Genomic DNA, 20,933 nt, shown 5'->3' on the forward strand with positions numbered 1-20,933 from the left:
ATTACTGAACATTCTTCCATTGGATCAAGAAATTTCATAGCTTTAAAAACATTAAATGTTACCTGATCATCCTAAACTATCATCGGGAGTTCTCCTTTTTGCGCGTCCATCAATATTCTTCTCGTGGTTACGAAAGTTCTCCCTAGGATGATCAGTACTTCCTTATCTGCTTCAAAATCTAAGACAATGAAATCAACAAGAAAAATGAATTTATCAAATCTTACCAAAACATCCTTGATTTTTCCTTCGAGGTATGCTAAAGATCAATCCACTAGTTGAAATGTCACAGTAGTAGGTCTTACTTCACCTATTCCCAATAGTTTAAAAATAAAATTGGGCATCAAGTTGATGCTCGCTCCTAAGTTGCACAAAGCTTTACCACAGTAAGATTCTATGATATTATAAAGTATAGTAAAGCTTCCAGGGTCCTTCAGTTTCGGAGAAAGCTTGTTCTGTAAGAAAGCATTGCACTCCTTCGTTAAAGCGCCAGTCTCATACTCACTATCTTCTTGGACAGGATGTTTTTCATGAACTTCAGATAATTGGGCATTTGCTCTAAAGCCTCCACCAACGGGATGTTGATGTGAAGTTGCTTTTGAACATTCAAAAACTTCTTGAATTGTACCTCATGTTTTTGCTTATTTGGTTGGAACTTTTGAGAATATAAAGGTGATAGAACTTTGGGTTAGACTGGATAACTTTTCTAAGGAGATAAATTTGCATCTAAAGAAGATGTTAGTTTTTTAGAATTCACTAGTTTAGGTTTTACCTTATCAGACTTTGTAAGTTCTGGCTCAGCTAGTGTAGGAATTTCAACATTGGTTGACTTTCCGCATTCTCAATAGGTTCATCTTCAATCACAACCTCCTTGGGTTCCAAAGTCTTACCACTTCGTAAGGTAACTACTTTGCAATGTTTCTTACCCAAATTTCTTGGATTTTCTGTATCGTTCGGCAAGGCTCCTTATAGTCAGTTACGAAGCTCTATAGTTAATTGACCCATTTGGTTCTCTCAATTTTTCAGTGTTGCTTCTTTACTTTGGATTAAGGCATCATTCTTCGACATGTATATAACACCCCTAACCCGTAACTGTCGCCGGAATAGGTTAAGAGGCATTATCGAACTTATAACCCAGTTCAAAACGATAATTTATCAAATAACATTACATTTCAGTAAACATTAGTCATTCACATTCATTATATACTTAAATCAAGCATACAAAGCCTTAATCATGTATTTGGGACTAAATTGATAACATATAAAAATTTCAGAAACTCATAAAATTTTCAACATTTCAAATATCACACCTCCGTGTGAAAAAGCTGTATGCCTCACACGGCTAATAAACACACCTGTGTCTTAGACCGTGTGGAAATAGGGCATACATACTGACTTGTGTCACATGACCGAGGACACGCCCATGTGCTAGGCAGTGTGAAAACTGGAAAAGATACTGACTTGGGTCACACCGCCAACCACACGCCCGTGTGTCTAACCCTCTGCCCTTCGAAATGGCCTCACACGCCCGTGTACTAGGCCAGGTGCCATATAGGTGGTATACTGACTTATGTCACACGGTCAATCACACGCCCGTGTGTGAATCCGTGTGACACACACGGCCAATAGACACGCCCGTGTGTCTAAGCCGTGTCAAACCTGTAGGGTATATTGACTTAATTTGTAGGGTACCCCAGGAGACGCACGGCCGTATAACTTAACTGTGTGTCGCACACGGCTAAGACACATGCCCGTGTGGACAAAAATAAGCCATTTGCAAAGCCATATTGCCACCCAAAAGCAAAAGCATTTACAATCATATTTGACCACAATTATGCAACCCAATTGACAACCAAAATAACCATTTCATTACACAATATTTAACATATCAAAACATAGCAAATTCATCTCTAAATACCTATCCATCTTCATGTATAATCCATTCATCTATCAAATTCATATCATTACCTCACTTGCATATTTTCATTCAAACATTACCATACCAAAACATACCATCTTTAAGCTCATATATGCAATCAAAACATGATACCAAAATAAGCCAAATCATATGGCTTAACTTATATACAAAATCATTCTCAAATCATGATACCAAAACATAACTACTTCTATCAAACTAGCCTATACATGCCATATTTACATAAATTCATAAGTTCAAAATACCAATCAAAAATTGGATAGTGTGATGTGCAACTTCGACTTGTCCGAAATTAGAGAGCAACGAGCCTTTATAAAACATAAAAAAAGAAACAGAGTAAGCTTTATAGCTTAGTAAGCCCGTATAATTCATAATTAAACTTACCATTTATACATAATCAAAGCAACACAAATATAAATGCCAACAACTCAATTTAACCATCACCTATTCACACATAGTCATCACATGTTAGTCATTTAACATAAACATAAATCATCCATTAATACAATACTCTGTATAATTCCAAAATTCACTTGTCATACATATAACATTAATATCACGTATAACTCGTAACTTATCCGTATAAATAGTATTTAGGCCCGTTGAACCTATTAGAACTTCAAAGGATAGCTGAGTGAAAAATGCTAGTAATCCGTCAATTTATCATCATACATGCTCTTTCGAGTCATGGTCGGTAAGCTCCTCCTAAGCTAATAAACAGTAAGCTCTATTGAGCTAAACAGTAAGCTCTTTTCAGCTGAATCGGTAAGCTCCAATGAGCTGAAACAGTAGGCTCTTATGAGTTGTGGTCAGTCTGCAATAAACGTAAGAGCTCAACCAGTACGGTAATCTTAGTAACACGTCACTCGTATCCAATAAATTCACGTAGTTCAAACGGGGTTCAATAACGAATACAATATATCATTAAGACATTTATATTTCAAGTATTTCAATTATATACATTCAATTCAACAATTACAAGTATAGAAAAGTTCGATTCTAATTATACAACCTTACCTCGTAACCTCGGATAAAACTATCGGCTATTCGTCGATCTTTCCTTTTCCCCGATCTAAACTCGATCTCAGCTTATCTTGATTTATATTATATCAAATTAACTCATTCAAACTTTCATTCAATTCAATTTAGCCTAAAACATTCATTTTGGCTAAATTACAAATTTACCCCTAGACTTTTGACTACTTTGCAATTTAGTACTTTTTTACACAAAATGGCAAATTTATGCAATTTACCCTTAACCCATGTATAGCCAAATTTCACATAACCTCATAGCAACCCACATTTTCATTTTATTCACATTTTCAATCACAACATTTTTATCTTTCACAATTTAATCCCTAATTCTCATTTTTGTCAAAGATCATTTTATAAAACTTGTATATCTATTAACAACCATCAATAATCTAACAAGAAACTTCAAAATACCCAAGCATTCAACAATGGAATATCTCAAAATCTTCAACAATTTCAAAAACTAAGGTACAGGCTAGCTAGATTGAGCTGCAACGAGCTCGAAAACATAGAAATCATTAAAAACTGACCAAAAACCGTACCTAGATGAGCACAAATAGCTTGGCCGAACCTTAAACTCTCCAATGGCTATTTTCTTTCTCTAATTTCAGTGATGAAGAGATAATGGAAGAAGATGATACAATTTTTTTAATTAAAAATTAACCTTATTTACTAATTTACTATATTAACCTTTAATAAAACATTAGAAAACCAACTATAACATGTCCAAGATTGCCCACTTACATTATAAATGGACTAATTACACAATAAGAACTTCCATATTAATAAACCATAGCTATTTAATATTTTTACATAACAGAACTCAACTTTTACGTGTTACGCGATTTAGTCCTTTTTACCGAATTAAGCATTTAAATGGTAAAATTTATTTACGAAACTTTCACATAATAATTATATCATATTATAAACATAAAGAAATTAATAAAATAAATATTTTGACTTTGGATTTGTGGTCCCGAAACCATTGTTTCGATTTGACCTAAAAATGGGTTATTACACTTGTGACAGCCCAAAATTGACCCTAGTCGGGAAGTGGTTTCGGGACCGCTAAACCGAGTCACCGAAATGTTTGAACGTAATATTTATTGTCTAGAATATGTAATTATGAATGTGTGAAAATTTCAAGCTTCGATTTAGCCGATTGCATGTGAATTCAGTTAGTAGGACTTGTGTGACACTTTTGAAAAGTGATAGGCTAATCTATAAGGACCTAATAGTGCATGTAGTCAAAGGGGAGGACTTGCATGTCAAATTCCCCCCCCAAGTTCTAGTGGCCGGCCATGACAAGGGAGTATGGGCTAAACATGTCATGAAACATGTTTTGTTGGTGCATTAGGGAGAAACAATAAACAAATAAGTATGGGTAATAAAGAAAGAAAAAAAAATGTGTGTGAGTGAACCCCCCATTGCCGTGTATTGAGGAAGAGAAAAGAAAAAATTGTTCATCCATTTTTCATTCTCTCTTGACCGAAAATACTAGAGGGGAAGGGAGGAATTTTGCTTCATGCTTGGTTTGGAAGAGGATTAGGAAGAGGTTTGGCTATACTTGCATCAAGATTAAGGTATGTTTGAGGTTGTGCCATGAGATTCATGCATGTTTTTAGTGGATAGCTTGATGCTCTTGTTAGCCCATGGTTCAAACCTTTGTTATATCATGGGGATGGTATTTGGCCAAGGTGGATTTTGTGTTAATGCCATTGCATGTTAAATATGAAGCTTGCTAATGATATATGTGATGGTGGATTGATGGCTCTTGGACTTTCTTTTTAGTATTTTGAGTAAGACATCAAGTTCTTTGTTTAATCATGACCAAAATTATGGTGTTGTGATGTATTCGCCATGGTACATCCAAAAGTGTGATTTATGCTCATTGCATGGAAAGTAAGATTTGTGTTTTGAAATTATGTTCATGATTAGTTACAATCAACTTGAGATTCGGCTCTAGCACATATATATGTATATATGCTTGTGATGATGTTTCAGTTATGAAGTAAATGAGAGATGTGTGTTGAGCTACGATATGTAATGCGTTAGTTAGTAAAATGTATGCTGTTTTTGTGTGGTATTAAGTGTATAATTGGCCTCAACATGGACATGCATATTCGGCCACATGAGGGGAAATTGGTGTGCATGCATTCGGTTAGAGGCAAGCATATTGATGCCTATTCTTGGCTTAGAAAATTCGGCTAAGAGGAATATTAACTAATGTGTTGAGTTCGATTCATGATTTCGTACATATGCGACTTTGATGCCTAATGAGTATATATATTGACTAAGTACCTTGAATTCCTCTTTCGATACTCAAATGATTAAATCGATTTATTTGTTAAATTAAGCTCAAGAGCAAAGGGGAACTAGATCCGACAAAGGGAAGGAAAAAGTGGTCGAATAGCCATTGAAATCGTTCGACGACATCCTAGGTAAGTTCTTGAGTAATAGAGCTTAAATTCTGAATTGATTAGATCATGTTTAAAGCAAATTAAAATCATGCTCTTTGTGTGTGGCTATTGAGCTGAAATTGCAAGTGTGAAAAGTGCCTTGTGTTTGAGTTTTGCTATTGAAAATGAAATACGAATGTGTCATAATTGATTGATAATTGTGCTAGGTTATTCGAATGATGTCCGGCTAAGTCCCAAGGCTTTGTGCTAAGTGACTATATCCGGACTAGGATCCGAAGGCATTCGTATGAGTTAATAAATCCGGCTAAGCCCAAGGCATTTGTGCAAGTTACTAAACCGGGTTAAGTCCCAAGGCATTCGTATGAAGTCACTATAACCGGCTTCGTCCCAAGGCATTTGAGCGAGTCGTTATATCCGTTAAATTCAAGGTACGTGATTCGAGAATGAGCGATCTTGCTGTAAAATTTTCAGTTAATACGCTTGAAAAATTCCAGCAATGAGGTATGTTCGTATGTGCTTGAATTAGTTGATTCCTTGAATAATATTCGCCAATCGAGTAATGAGTTTCGGTATTTGGTTAAGATGATCCCTTATGTATGAACATAGGGGTTGGAATGTGAAATGAGTAGGATATTGAGAATTTGTGCATATGAAATTATCCGTTAGCTTTACTTAATGCTATGCTTTTGTTGTGTTGAATTTCTTGCTCAAACTTACTAAGCATAAATTGCTTACTCCGCTTTCTCTGTTTCTTTGTTTATAGATTTTGGCTCGTCACCATCGGACTCGGGATTTTGGAAGTCGAAGTCACCCACACTATCAAAGCTCCCATTTTGGTACAATTTTGGTTGAACTTTGAAATGGCATGTATAGGACTACCCTTTTGTTGTAGGTCATGTACCTTTCAGTTTTGTGTAAACTTGGATAGCCATGCGAAAATGGCTTATATACGTTTTTAGCATAGTACTATAATCGTTTGTATGTTGATCATTATGAGGTATGGAATTGTTTTGAACGATTAGCCATTGGAATGGTTAATCATGATCACACTTTGTGCTATGTATGCAAAAAGGGCCAATTGAATCATGGAAATCATGAAATAGGTAAAGCCTACCTTAAAGGCAGATGCTGACAGCAGCAGTGATGTGGATGTGAAAATCACTAAAAATAGTAGGAATGGTATTAAATAGTGAATAAATTATGTAAATGAACCTTGATGAATATACTTTCATATGGAAGAAACAAAACGGTCATATGAGTTATATGTTAAGAGATATTAAAGTTCTCGTGAAACAGGGCCAGAACGGTTTCTGGATCCCCTGTTCCGACTTTGGAAATTCATTATAAACTAACCAGAGAAAATTAGGAATCATACCATATATGTATAAATTCCTCTTTGAGTCTAGTTTCTATAGAAACAAACGGAATCAGTATTGAAGCCCTGCACAGGGAGTTATTCGAGTTGTAACGCACGAAGGTCAGTGTAGTCGACCCCTGTAACATGGGAGAATTTAACTAATAAACTGTATTAATTGGCTCGACCAAAAATTCTAGAAAAAAACCTGTAGATGGACATATGAGTCTAGTTTCAGGGAAAAATTACGAAACTGATTTTCGAGTGGTAAAACCCAAGTTATGATTTTTGAAGCGACTAGTACACAGATTGGCAGCTTATCTGGGAAATTCTCAATAAGTGGTTTGAAGCCTGTTAACACCTTGTGTTCGACTACGGCGACGGTCTCGGGTTCGGGGTGTTACAATTTTATTGGTATCAGAGCTACGGTTTAGTCAATTCTAGGACTACTGTAATGCGTTTGGGTCTAGCTATACATGCCATTTTATGTGATTATTTGATAGTGTGGTGATTTCTGACATTTGAATTTGTGTTTATTTATAGTAATGGATCCCGATCCCAACCGAGCGATAGCTGATGATGTGGAGAGTGTGGCGCTGCTCCCTTTGAGGGACAAGCGCCATGACTCTCAACCTATTGCTAGCAATCCGAATGATGAGGCTAGGCAAGCCTTTTATAGCGTGATGAATGATTGGTTCAACCAATACATTCGAACTAATACTGTTGCTCCACAACCTCCATTCCCGACTAATACAACCCCGCACCTACAATGCCTCCGATGGCCCGACCAAATAAGGTCGAATAAGCCCCCAGTTGACAGAATCCGAAAACATGGGGCTACTGAATTTAAAGCTACGGATAACGACGATGCCGAGCAAGCTGAATTTTGGTTGGACAACACTATCTGGGTACTCGATGAGCTATCTTGTACACCCGATGAATGCCTAAAGTGTGCTATCTCCTTGCTACGTGATTCTGCCTACTATTGGTGGAGCACTCTGACTTCTGTTGTGCCCCGAGAGCAAGTAACTTGGGAATTTTTCCAAACTGAGTTTCGAAAAAAGTATATCGATCGAGATTTGTTGATCAAAACGGAAGGAATTAGCTTAAGCAAGGTTCTATGTCGCCATCGATTCGAGCGAAAATTTGTTAGACTTAGTAGATACGCCGGGAATGTGTTTCGTCCGAGGTCGCTCATGTGTAAACGCTTCGAGGATGGGCTGAATGAAGACATAAAATGTTCGTTGGCATTCTTGAAATACGAGAGTTCGAGTACTTGTCAAGCGAGCTTGTAAAGTCAAGAGCTTAAAAGGAAAAACAAAAAGTTGATGTGGGAACCGGAAAGTTTCGTAAAAGATCCTCGGAAAAGTCTCTTCAACATGCATCGAAGAAATTTAGAGATGATGTGGGCGGTCTAGAGGCACTTCGGCCTTTTAGACGAGATCGTGATCGACCCCACAATGGGTACACGAGGCACTTTGATGCCCGGTGTTGGGAATGAACGTCGAGACGAACGGAGTGTCGACATTGTGGCAAATGGCATTCTCGAAGTCATGGTTCCGTGACCGCCTCTGTTACAAGTGCGGATCGGTCGACCACTTTATTAAAGATTGCCCGAGGTTGCCCGAATGTAATACAAATCGAGTGGGAAACGGGTGCTACCACCGCCGAGGTAGACCATCCGGAAATACGGAAATGCTAGTGGTGGTCGAGAGGATCTAGACATGCTACGACCAGATCCGAGGCTCGGCGCTCTGCTAGGGCTTATGCCATACGCCAAGACGTGAGGATGCTTCCTCGCCGGATGTTATTACCGTACTTTCACTCTCTTTGATACTAATGTGATTGCTTTAATTGACCCTAGTTCTACTCACTCTTATATATGCGAAACCTTAGCATCCAAAGAAGACTTTACCTATTGAGTCTCTTCGAGTTCGTAATTGGTGTCAAATCCCTTGGGTCGTTACGTCTTTGTCGACAAAGTGTGTAAGAAATGCCCCTAGTAATTCGAGGTTCCTATTTTCCGGCGGACTTGATGCTTTTGCCGCTCGATGAATTTGATGTTATTCTTGGTTTGGATTGGTTGACCGTGCATGATGCGGTTGTGAATTGCAAAAGCAAGACTATTGATTTGAGGTGCGCAAATAACGAAATGATCCGAGTTGAGTCTACGAACTTGAAGGGTTGCCACCGTAATATCATCAATGTTGGCCCGTATATGTAAGAAAGGGTGCGAAGCATACCTTGCGTATGTGATTGATGATAAGGAGCTAGAAATAAAACTCGAATCTGTGCCGGTGGTTTGTGAATACCCGGATGTTTTTCCCGAAGAATTACCGGGTTTGCCACCTGTTCGGGAGATAGAGTTTGGTATTGAGCTTGTACAGGACCACACCGATTTCGATAGCTCCGTGATCGTATGGCACCAACGGAATTAAAGGAGTTGAAAGCTCGGTTGCAAGAGTTGGTGGATAGAGGTTTTGCTTTCCCCGAGTTTTTCACCATGGGGTACACGGTGTTGTTTGTGAAAAGAAGGACGGAACCATGAGGTTATGCATCGACTATCGCCGCCTTAATAAAGTGACAATAAAGAACAAATATCCGCTATCACAGATCGATGATTTGTTCGATCAACTGAAGGAGCCTCGGTGTTCTCAAAAATAGATTTGAGATCGGGCTATTATCGCCATTCTTGATCCGAGATTCGGATATACCCAAAACCGCCTTGAACGAGATATGGTCACTACGAGTTCTTAGTGATGCCGCTTGGGCTCACTAATGCCCTCGCGGTATTTATGGATTTGATGAATTGGATTTTAGACCATATTTGGATCGGTTCGTAGTTGTGTTCATTGACGACATCCTGGTCTATTCAAGAGATGAGACCGAACATGCGAGCACCGAGATTAGTGTTACAAATATTACGGATAGGCGGTTATATGCTAAGTTCAAGAAGTGTGAGTTCGGTTAAGAGAGGTTAGCTTCTTGGGTCATGTGGTATCTGCATCGGGTATATGAGTCGACCCGAGAAAAATTTCAACCATACTTAACTGGAAGCCTCCAAGAAATATTACTGAGGTTCGGAGCTTTTTGGGACTTGCCGGTTACTACCGACGGTTTGTAAAAGGATTCTCGATGATTAGCCACACCCATGACGAAACCGCTTGAAAGATGTCAAGTTTGAATGGACGAAAAAGTGTCGAAAAGTTTTGATCAATTGAAAACTCATTTGACTAAGCTCCAAGATTAGTGCGGCCGAATCGGCAAAGAGTTTGTCATCTATAGTGACGCCTCCCTACTTGGGTTAGGTTGCGATTGATGCAAGAAGGTCGAGTTGTGGCCTATCGTCGAGACAATTAAAGCCACATGAGAAAAATTATCCGACCCATGATCTCGAATTGGTCGCCATCGATTCGCTTTAAAGATATGGCGACATTACTTATTTGGTGAGAAGTGCCATGTGTATTCGGATCACAAAAGTCTCAAATATTTGATGACTCAAAGAGACTTAAATCTGAGACAAAGACGTTGGCTCGAGTTGTTAAAAGATTATGAGCTTGTCATTGATTATCACCCGGGAAAGGCTAATGTGGTTGCGGATGCCTTAAGCCGGAAATCACTGTTTTCTTTACGAGCGATGAATGTACACTTGTCTATTCTACCCGACAATGTGTTAGTAGCCGAATTAAAGGCCAAACCATTGTTGACTCATCAAATTCGTGAAGCTCAGAAAGTTGACGATGAGTTGGTTGCAAAACAGGCTGAGTGTGTTCCAAACAAGGAATTGGAGTTTCAAATAGATGATGATGATTGTTTGAGGTTCAGAAGTCGTCTGTGTGTTCCAAGGAATTCAGAACTTATTTCGATAATTCTGAACGAAGTCCATTGTAGCCGAATGGCAATCCACCCAGGGAGTACGAAGATGTACAACGATTTGAAACGTCGGTTTTGGTGGCATGGTATGAAACGAGACATCTCCGACTTTGTTTCGAGATGTTTAATATGTCAACAAGTGAAAGCGGAACATCAAGTGCCTTCAGGGTTACTTCAGCCGATCACGATACCCGAGTACAAATGGGATCGAGTCACAATGGACTTTGTGTCTGGACTGCCATTGTCAGCAAGTAAGAAGGATGCGATTTGGGTTGTTGTTGATAGACCGACTAAGTCGGCTCACTTTATCCCCGTGTAGTCACGGATTTTTCATTGGATAAACTAGCTGAATTGTACGCTTTCGATTGTGAGATTACACGGTACCGATTTGTTGTGTCGGATAGAGATCCGAGGTTCACCTCGCGATTTTGGAAGAAATTGCAAGAAGCTTTGGGTACCAAGTTGCATTTCAAGACCGCCTTTCACCCTCAAACCGATGGTCAATCCGAGCGGATAATTCGGATACTTGAGGATATGTTGAGATGTTGCATCCTCGAGTTCGATGGTTCATGGGAGCGGTATTTACCTTTGATTGAATTCGCTACAACAATAGTTTTCAATCAAGTATTAAGATGGCGCCTTACGAGGCCTTGTACGGCGTAAATGCCGTACACCATTGTTTTGGACCGAGCTCGGTGAAAGCAAAATTTTCGAGTGGATTTGATTAAAGATGCTGAATGTAAAGTAAAAGCAATCCGTGAAAATCAAGATAGCCTCCGATCGTCGAAGTCGTCGCGCGGATCTCAAACGAAAAGACATCGAGTATCGGTGGGAGATAAAGTGTTTCTTAAAATTTCGCCTTGGAAAAAGATACTCGATTTGGGCGCAAGGGCAAATTGAGTCCGAGGTTCATCGGGCCATATGAGATATCCGAACGAGTCGGTCTAGTTATGCGTATCGCTTGATTTTGCCCCGAACTTGAAAAGATTCACGACGCCTTTCATGTTTTGATGCTTCGACGCTATAGATCCGATCCGTCGCACGTAATTAGTCCATCAGAGGTTGAAATTCAAGCCGATATGAGTTATGAAGAAGAACCGATTCGTATCCTAGCTCGTGAAATAAAGGAGTTGCGAAACAAAAGGGTTCCGTTAGTAAAAGTGTTATGGCTCAAACACGGGATGGAAGAAGCTACTTGGGAACCCGAGAACTCAATGAAAGAGCGTTACCCAAACCTATTTACCGGTAAGATTTTCGAGAACGAAAATTTCTTAAGTGGGGGAGAGTTGTGACAGCCCAAAATTGACCCTAGTCGGGAAGTGGTTTCAGGACCGCTAAACCGAGTCACCGAAATGTTTGAACGTAATATTTATTGTCTAGAATATGTAATTATGAATGTGTGAAAATTTCAAGCTTTGATTTAGCCGATTGCATGTGAATTCAGTTAGTAGGACTTGTGTGACACTTTTGAAAAGTGATAGGCTAATCTATAAGGACCAAATAGTGCATGTAGTCAAAGGGGAGGACTTGCATGTCAAATTCCCCCCCCCCCCAAGTTCTAGTGGCCGGCCATGACAAGGGAGTATGGGCTAAACATGTCATGAAACATGTTTTGTTGGTGCATTAGGGAGAAACAATAAACAAATAAGTATGGGTAATAAAGAAAGAAAAAAAATGTGTGTGTGAGTGAACCCCCCATTGCAGTGTATTGAGGAAGAGAAAAGAAAAAAATTGTTCATCCATTTTCATTCTCTCTGACCGAAAATACTAGAGGGAAGGAGGAATTTTGCTTCATGCTTGGTTTGGAAGAGGATTAGGAAGAGGTTTGGCTATACTTGCATCAAGATTAAGGTATGTTTGAGGTTGTGCCATGAGATTCATGCATGTTTTAGTGGATAGCTTGATGCTCTTGTTAGCCCATGGTTCAAACCTTTGTTATATCATGGGGATGGTATTTGGCCAAGGTGGATTTTGTGTTAATGCCATTGCATGTTAAATATGAAGCTTGCTAATGATATATGTGATGGTGGATTGATGGCTCTTGGACTTTCTTTTTAGTATTTTTGAGTAAGACATCAAGTTCTTTGTTTAATCATGACCAAAATTATGGTGTTGTGATGTATTCGCCATGGTACATCCAAAAGTGTGATTTATGCTCATTGCATGGAAAGTAAGATTTGTGTTTTGAAATTATGTTCATGATTAGTTACAATCAACTTGAGATTCGGCTCTAGCACATATATATGTATATATGCTTGTGATGATGTTTCAGTTATGAAGTAAATGAGAGATGTGTGTTGAGCTACGATATGTAATGCATTAGTTAGTAAAATGTATGCTGTTTTGTGTGGTATTAAGTGTATAATTGGCCTCAACATGGACATGCATATTCGCCACATGAGGGGAAATTGGTGTGCATGCATTCGGTTAGAGGCAAGCATATTGATGCCTATTCTTGGCTTAGAAAATTCGCTAAGAGGAATATTAACTAATGTGTTGAGTTCGATTCATGATTTCGTACATATGCGACTTTGATGCCTAATGAGTATATATATTGACTAAGTACCTTGAATTCCTCTTCGATACTCAAATGATTAAATCGATTTATTTGTTAAATTAAGCTCAAGAGCAAAGGGAACTAGATCCGACAAAGGGAAGGAAAAAGTGGTCGAATAGCCATTGAAATCGCTCGACGACATCCTAGGTAAGTTCTTGAGTAATAGAGCTTAAATTCGAATTGATTAGATCATGTTTAAAGCAAATTAAAATCATGCTCTTTGTGTGTGGCTATTGAGCTGAAATTGCAAGTGTGAAAAGTGCCTTGTGTTTGAGTTTTGCTATTGAAAATGAAATACGAATGTGTCATAATTGATTGATAATTGTGCTAGGTTATTCGAATGATGTCCGGGCTAAGTCCCAAGGCTTTGTGCTAAGTGACTATATCCGGACTAGGATCCAAGGCATTCGTATGAAGTTAATAAATCGGGCTAAGCCCAAGGCATTTGTGCAAGTTACTAAACCGGGTTAAGTCCGAAGGCATTCGTATGAAGTCACTATAACCGGCCATTCCGAAGGCATTTGAGCGAGTCGTTATACCCGGTTAAATTCCAAAGGTACGTGATTCGAGAATGAGCGATCTTGCTGTAAAATTTTCAGTTAATACGGTTGAAAAATTCCAGCAATGAGGTATGTTCGTATGTGCTTGAATTAGTTGATTCCCTTCAATAATATTCGCCAATCGAGTAATGAGTTTCGGTATTTGGTTAAGATGATCCCTTATGTATGAACATAGGGGTTGGAATGTGAAATGAGTAGGATATTGAGAATTTGTGCATATGAAATTATCCGTTAGCTTTACTTAATGCTATGCTTTTGTTGTGTTGAATTTCTTGCTCAAACTTACTAAGCATAAATTGCTTACTCCGTTTTCTCTGCTTTCTTTGTTTATAGATTTTGGCTCGTCACCATCGGACTCGGGATTTTTGGAAGTCGAAGTCACCCACACTATCAAAGCTCCCATTTTGGTACAATTTTGGTTGAACTTTGAAATGGCATGTATAGGACTACCCTTTTGTTGTAGGTCATGTACCTTTCGGCTTTGTGTAAACTTGGATAGCCATGCGAAAATGGCTTATATAATGCTTTTAGCATAGTACTATAATCGTTTGTATGTTGATCATTATGAGGTATGGAATTGTTTTGAACGATTAGCCATTGGAATGGTTAATCATGATCACACTTTGTGCTATGTATGCAAAAAGGGCCAATTGAATCATGGAAATCATGAAATAGGTAAAGCCTACCTTAAAGGCAGATGCTGACAGCAGCAGTGATGTGGATGTGAAAAATCACTAAAAATAGTAGGAATGGTATTAAATAGTGAATAAATTATGTAAATGAACCTTGATGAATATACTTTCATATGGAAGAAACAAAACGGTCATATGAGTTATATGTTAAGAGATATTAAAGTTCTCGTGAAACAGGGCCAGAACGGTTTCTGGATCCCCTGTTCCGACTTTGGAAATTCATTATAAACTAACCAGAGAAAATTAGGAATCATACCATATATGTATAAATTCCTCTTTGAGTCTAGTTTCTATAGAAACAAACGGCATCAGTATTGAAGCCCTGCACAGGGAGTTATTCGAGTTGTAACGCACGAAGGTCAGTGTAGTCGACCCCTGTAACATGGGAGACTTTAACTAATAAACTGTATTAATTGGCTCGACCAAAAATTCTAGAAAAAAACTTGTAGATGGACATATGAGTCTAGTTTCAGGGAAAAATTACGAAACTGATTTTCGAGTGGTAAAACCCAAGTTATGATTTTTGAAGCGACTAGTACACAGATTGGCAGCTTATCTGGGAAATTCTCAATAAGTGGTTTGAAGCCTGTTAACACCTTGTGTTCGACTCCGGCGACGGTCTCGGGTTCGGGGTGTTACAATTTTATTGGTATCAGAGCTACGGTTTAGTCAATTCTAGGACTACCGTAATGCGTTTGGGTCTAGCTATACATGCCATTTTATGTGATTATTTGATAGTGTGGTGATTTCGACATTTGAATTTGTGTTTATTTATAGTAATGGATCCCGATCCCAACCGAAGCGATAGTGATGATGTTGAGAGTGTGGCGCTGCTCCCGACAAGGGACAGCGCGGCGGACTCTCAACCTATTGCTAGCAATCCGAATGATGAGGCTAGGCAAGCTTTTTATAGCGTGATGAATGATTGGTTCAACCAATACATTCGAACTAATACAATTGCTCCACAACCTCCATTCCCGACTAATACAACCCCAACCTACAATGCCTCCGTGAATCGACCAAATAAGGTCGAATAAGCCCCAGCTTGATGAATCCGAAAACATGGGGCTACTGAATTTAAAGCTACGGATAACGACGATGCCGAGCAAGCTGAATTTTGGTTGGACAACACTATCCGGTACTCGATGAGCTATCTTGTACACCGATGAATGCCTAAAGTGTGCTATCTCCTTGCTACGTGATTACGCCTACTATTGGTGGAGCACTCGACTTCACAGCCCCGAGAGCAAGTAACTTGGGAATTTTTCCAAACCGAGTTTCAAAAAAGTATATCACCGAGATTTGTTGATCAAAAGCGGAAGGAATTTCTTGAGCTTAAGCAAGGTTCTATGTCGCCATCGATTACGAGCGAAAATTTGTTAGACTTAGTAGATACGCTCGGGAATGTGTTTCGTCCGAGGCTGTCATGTGTAAACGCTTCGAGGATGGGCTGAATGAAGACATAAAAATGTTCGTTGGCATTCTTGAAATACGAGAGTTCGTAGTACTTGTCAAGCGAGCTTGTAAAGCCGAAGAGCTTAAAAAGGAAAAACAAAAAGTTGATGTGGGAACTGGAAAGTTTCGTAAAAGATCCTCGGAAAAGTCTCTTCAACATGCATCGAAGAAATTTAGAGATGATGTGGGCCGGTCTAGAGGCACTTCGGGCCTTTTTAGACGAGATCGTGATCGACCCCCTGTGGGTACACGAGGCACTTCGGTCGCCAGTGTTGGGAATGAACGCCGAGACGAATCGGAGTGTCGACATTGTGGCAAATGGCATTCGAAAGTCAGGGTTCCGTGACCGCTCTCGTTATAAGTGCGGATCGGTCGACCACTTTATTAAAGATTGCCCGAGGTTGCCCGAATGAATACAAATCGAGTGGGAAACCGGTGCTACCACCGCCGAGGTAGACCATCCGGAAATACGGAAATGCTAGTGGTGGTCGAGAGGATCTAGACATGCTACGACCGGATCCGAGGCTCGCGCTCTGCTAGGGCTTATGCCATACGCCGCACGTGAGGATGCTTCCTCGCCGATGTTATTACCGTACTTTCACTCTCTTTGATACTAATGTGATTGCTTTAATTGACCCTAGTTCTACTCACTCTTATATATGCGAAACCTTAGCATCCAAAGAAGACTTTACCTATTGAGTCTCATCGAGTTCGTAATTGGTGTCAAATCCCTTGGGTCGTTACGTCTTTGGTCGACAAAGTGTGTAAGAAATGCCCCCTAGTAATTCGAGGTTCCTATTTTCCGGCGGACTTGATGCTTTTGCCGTTCGATGAATTTGATGTTATTCTTGGTTTGGATTGGTTGACCGTGCATGATGCGGTTGTGAATTGCAAAAGCAAGACTATTGATTTGAGGTGCGCAAATAACGAAATGATCCGAGTTGAGTCTACGAACTTGAAGGGGTTGCCAGCTGTAATATCATCAATGTTGGCCCAGAAGTATGTAAGAAAGGGGTGCGAAGCATACCTTACGTATGTGATTGATGATAAGGAGCTAGAAATAAAACTCGAATCTGTGCCGGTGGTTTGTGAATACCCGGATGTTTTTCCCGAAGAATTACCGGGTTTGCCACCTGTTCGGGAGATAGAGTTTGGTATTGAGCTTGTACCTGGGACCACACCGATTTCGATAGCTCCGTATCGTATGGCACCAACGGAATTAAAGGAGTTGAAAGCTCAGTTGCAAGAGTTGGTGGATAGAGGTTTTGCTCGCCCGAAGTTTTTCACCTTGGGGTACACCAAAGTGTTGTTTGTGAAAAGAAGGACGGAACCATGAGGTTATGCATCGACTATCGTCGACTTAATAAAGTGACAATAAAGAACAAATATCCGCTACTGTGTATCGATGATTTGTTCGATCAACTGAAGGAGCCTCGGTGTTCTCAAAAATAGATTTGAGATCGGGCTATTATCGCCATGAATCCGAGATTCAGATATACCCAAAACCGCCTTGAGCGAGATATGGTCACTACGAGTTCTTAGTGATGCCGTTTGGGCTCACTAATGCCCTGCGGTATTTATGGATTTGATGAATTGGATTTTAGACCATATTTGGATCGGTTCGTAGTTGTGTTCATTGACGACATCCCGGTCTATTCAAGAGATGAGACCGAACATGCGAGCACCCGAGATTAGTGTTACAAATATTACGGATAGGCGCTTATATGCTAAGTTCAAGCAAGTGTGAGTTCGGTTAAGAGAGGTTAGCTTCTTGGGTCATGTGGTATCTCAGATCGGTATACGAGTCGGCAGAGAAAAATTTCAACCATACTTAACTGGAAGCCTCCAAGAAATATTACCGAGGTTCGAGCTTTTTGGGACTTGCTTACATTACTACGACGGTTTGTAAAAGGATTCTCGATGATTAGCCACACCCATGACGTAAACCGCTTGAGAAAGATGTCAAGTTTGAATGGACGTAAAAGTGTCGAAAAGTTTTGATCAATTGAAAACTCATTTGATGGAAGCTCCAGATTAGTGCACTTAATCGGCAAAGAGTTTGTCATCTATAGTGACGCCTCCCTACTTGGGTTAGGTTGCGATTGATGCAAGAAGGTCGAGTTGTGGCCTATGCGTCGAGACAATTAAAGCCACATGAGAAAAATTATCCGACCCATGATCTCGAATTGGTCGCCATCGTATTCGCCTTAAAGATATGGCGACATTACTTATTTGGTGAGAAGTGCCATGTGTATTCGGATCACAAAAGTCTCAAATATTTGATGACTCAAAGAGACTTAAATCTGAGACAAAGACGTTGGCTCGAGTTGTTAAAAGATTATGAGCTTGTCATTGATTATCACCCGGAAAGGCTAATGTGGTTGCGGACGCCTTAAGCCGAAATCACCGCTTTTCTTCTGACGATGAATGTACACTTGTCTATTCTACCCGACAATGTGTTAGTAGCGAATTAAAGGCCAAACCATTGTTGACTCATCAAATTCGTGAAGCTCAGAAAGTTGACGATGAGTTGGTTGCAAAACAGGCTGAGTGTGTTCCAAACAAGGAATTGGAGTTTCAAATAGATGATGACGATTGTTTGAGGTTCAGAGGTCGTCTGTGTGTTCCAAGGAATTCAGAACTTATTTCGATAATTCTGAACGAAGTCCATTGTAGCCGAATGGCAATCCACCCAGGGAGTACGAAGATGTACAACGATTTGAAACGTCGGTTTTGGTGGCATGGTATGAAACGAGACATCTCCGACTTTGTTTCGAGATGTTTAATATGTCAACAAGTGAAAGCGGAACATCAAGTGCCTTCAGGGTTACTTCAGCCGATCACGATACCCGAGTACAAATGGGATCGAGTCACAATGGACTTTGTGTCTGGACTGCCATTGTCAGCAAGTAAGAAGGATACGATTTGGGTTGTTGTTGATAGACCGACTAAGTCGGCTCACTTTATCCTCGTATGCACGGATTTTTCATTGGATAAACTAGCTGAATTGTACGTTTCTCGATTGTGAGATTACACGGGTACCGATTTACATTGTGTCGGATAGAGATCCGAGGTTCACCTCGCGATTTTGGAAGAAATTGCAAGAAGCTTTGGGTACCAAGTTGCATTTCAAAGACCGCCTTTCACCCTCAAACCGATGGTCAATCCGAGCGGATAATTCGGATACTTGAGGATATGTTGAGATGTTGCATCCTCGAGTTCGAGTGGTTCATGGGACGGTATTTACCTTTGATTGAATTCGCCACAACAATAGTTTTCAATCAAGTATTAAGATGGCGCCTTACGAGGCCTTGTACGGGCGTAAATGCCGTACACCATTGTTTTGGACCGAGCTCGGTGAAAGCAAAATTTTCGAGTGGATTTGATTAAAGATCTTTGATGAAAGTAAAAGCAATCCGTGAAAATCAAGATAGCCTCCGATCGTCGAAGTCGACGCGGATCTCAAACGAAAAGACATCGAGTATCAGGTGGGAGATAAAGTGTTTCTTAAAGTTTCGCCTTGGAAAAAGATACTCAGATTTGGGCGCAAGGGCAAATTGAGTCCGAGGTTCATCGGGCCATATGAGATATCCGAACGAGTCGGTCTAGTTGCGTATCGTTTGATTTTGCCCCCTGAACTTGAAAAGATTCACGACGTCTTTCATGTTTTGATGCTTCGACGCTATAGATCTGATCCGTCGCACGTAATTAGTCCATCAGAGGTTGAAATTCAAGCCGATATGAGTTATGAAGAAGAACCGATTCGTATCCTAGCTCGTGAAATAAAGGAGTTGCGAAACAAAAGGGTTCCGTTAGTAAAAGTGTTATGGCTCAAACACGGGATGGAAGAAGCTACTTGGGAACCCGAGAACTCAATGAAAGAGCGTTACCCAAACCTATTTACCGGTAAGATTTTCGAGAACGAAAATTTCTTAAGTGGGGGAGAGTTGTGACAGCCCAAAATTGACCCTAGTCGGAAGTGGTTTCGGACCGCTAAACCGAAGTCACCGAAATGTTTGAACGTAATATTTATTGTCTAGAATATGTAATTATGAATGTGTGAAAATTTCAAGCTTTGATTTAGCCGATTGCATGTGAATTCAGTTAGTAGGACTTGTGTGACACTTTTGAAAAGTGATAGGCTAATCTATAAGGACCAAATAGTGCATGTAGTCAAAGGGGAGGACTTGCATGTCAAATTCCCCCAAGTTCTAGTGGCCGGCCATGACAAGGGAGTATGGGCTAAACATGTCATGAAACATGTTTTGTTGGTGCATTAGGGAGAAACAATAAACAAATAAGTATGGGTAATAAAGAAAGAAAAAAAATGTGTGTGTGAGTGAACCCCCCATTGTCAGTGTATTGAGGAAGAGAAAAGAAAAAAATTGTTCATCCATTTTCATTCTCTCTTGACCGAAAATACTAGAGGGAAGGAGGAATTTTGCTTCATGCTTGGTTTGGAAGAGGATTAGGAAGAGGTTTGGCTATACTTGCATCAAGATTAAGGTATGTTTGAGGTTGTGCCATGAGATTCATGCATGTTTTTAGTGGATAGCTTGATGCTCTTGTTAGCCCATGGTTCAAACCTTTGTTATATCATGGGGATGGTATTTGGCCAAGGTGGATTTTGTGTTAATGCCATTGCATGTTAAATATGAAGCTTGCTAATGATATATGTGATGGTGGATTGATGGCTCTTGGACTTTCTTTTTAGTATTTTTGAGTAAGACATCAAGTTCTTTGTTTAATCATGACCAAAATTATGGTGTTGTGATGTATTCGGCCATGGTACATCCAAAAGTGTGATTTATGCTCATTGCATGGAAAGTAAGATTTGTGTTTTGAAATTATGTTCATGATTAGTTACAATCAACTTGAGATTCGGCTCTAGCACATATATATGTATATATGCTTGTGATGATGTTTCAGTTATGAAGTAAATGAGAGATGTGTGTTGAGCTACGATATGTAATGCGTTAGTTAGTAAAATGTATGCTGTTTTGTGTGGTATTAAGTGTATAATTGGCCTCAACATGGACATGCATATTCGCCACATG

Source organism: Gossypium arboreum, chromosome 4, assembly GCF_025698485.1.
Source record: "Gossypium arboreum isolate Shixiya-1 chromosome 4, ASM2569848v2, whole genome shotgun sequence".
Taxonomy (NCBI): Eukaryota; Viridiplantae; Streptophyta; class Magnoliopsida; order Malvales; family Malvaceae; genus Gossypium; species Gossypium arboreum.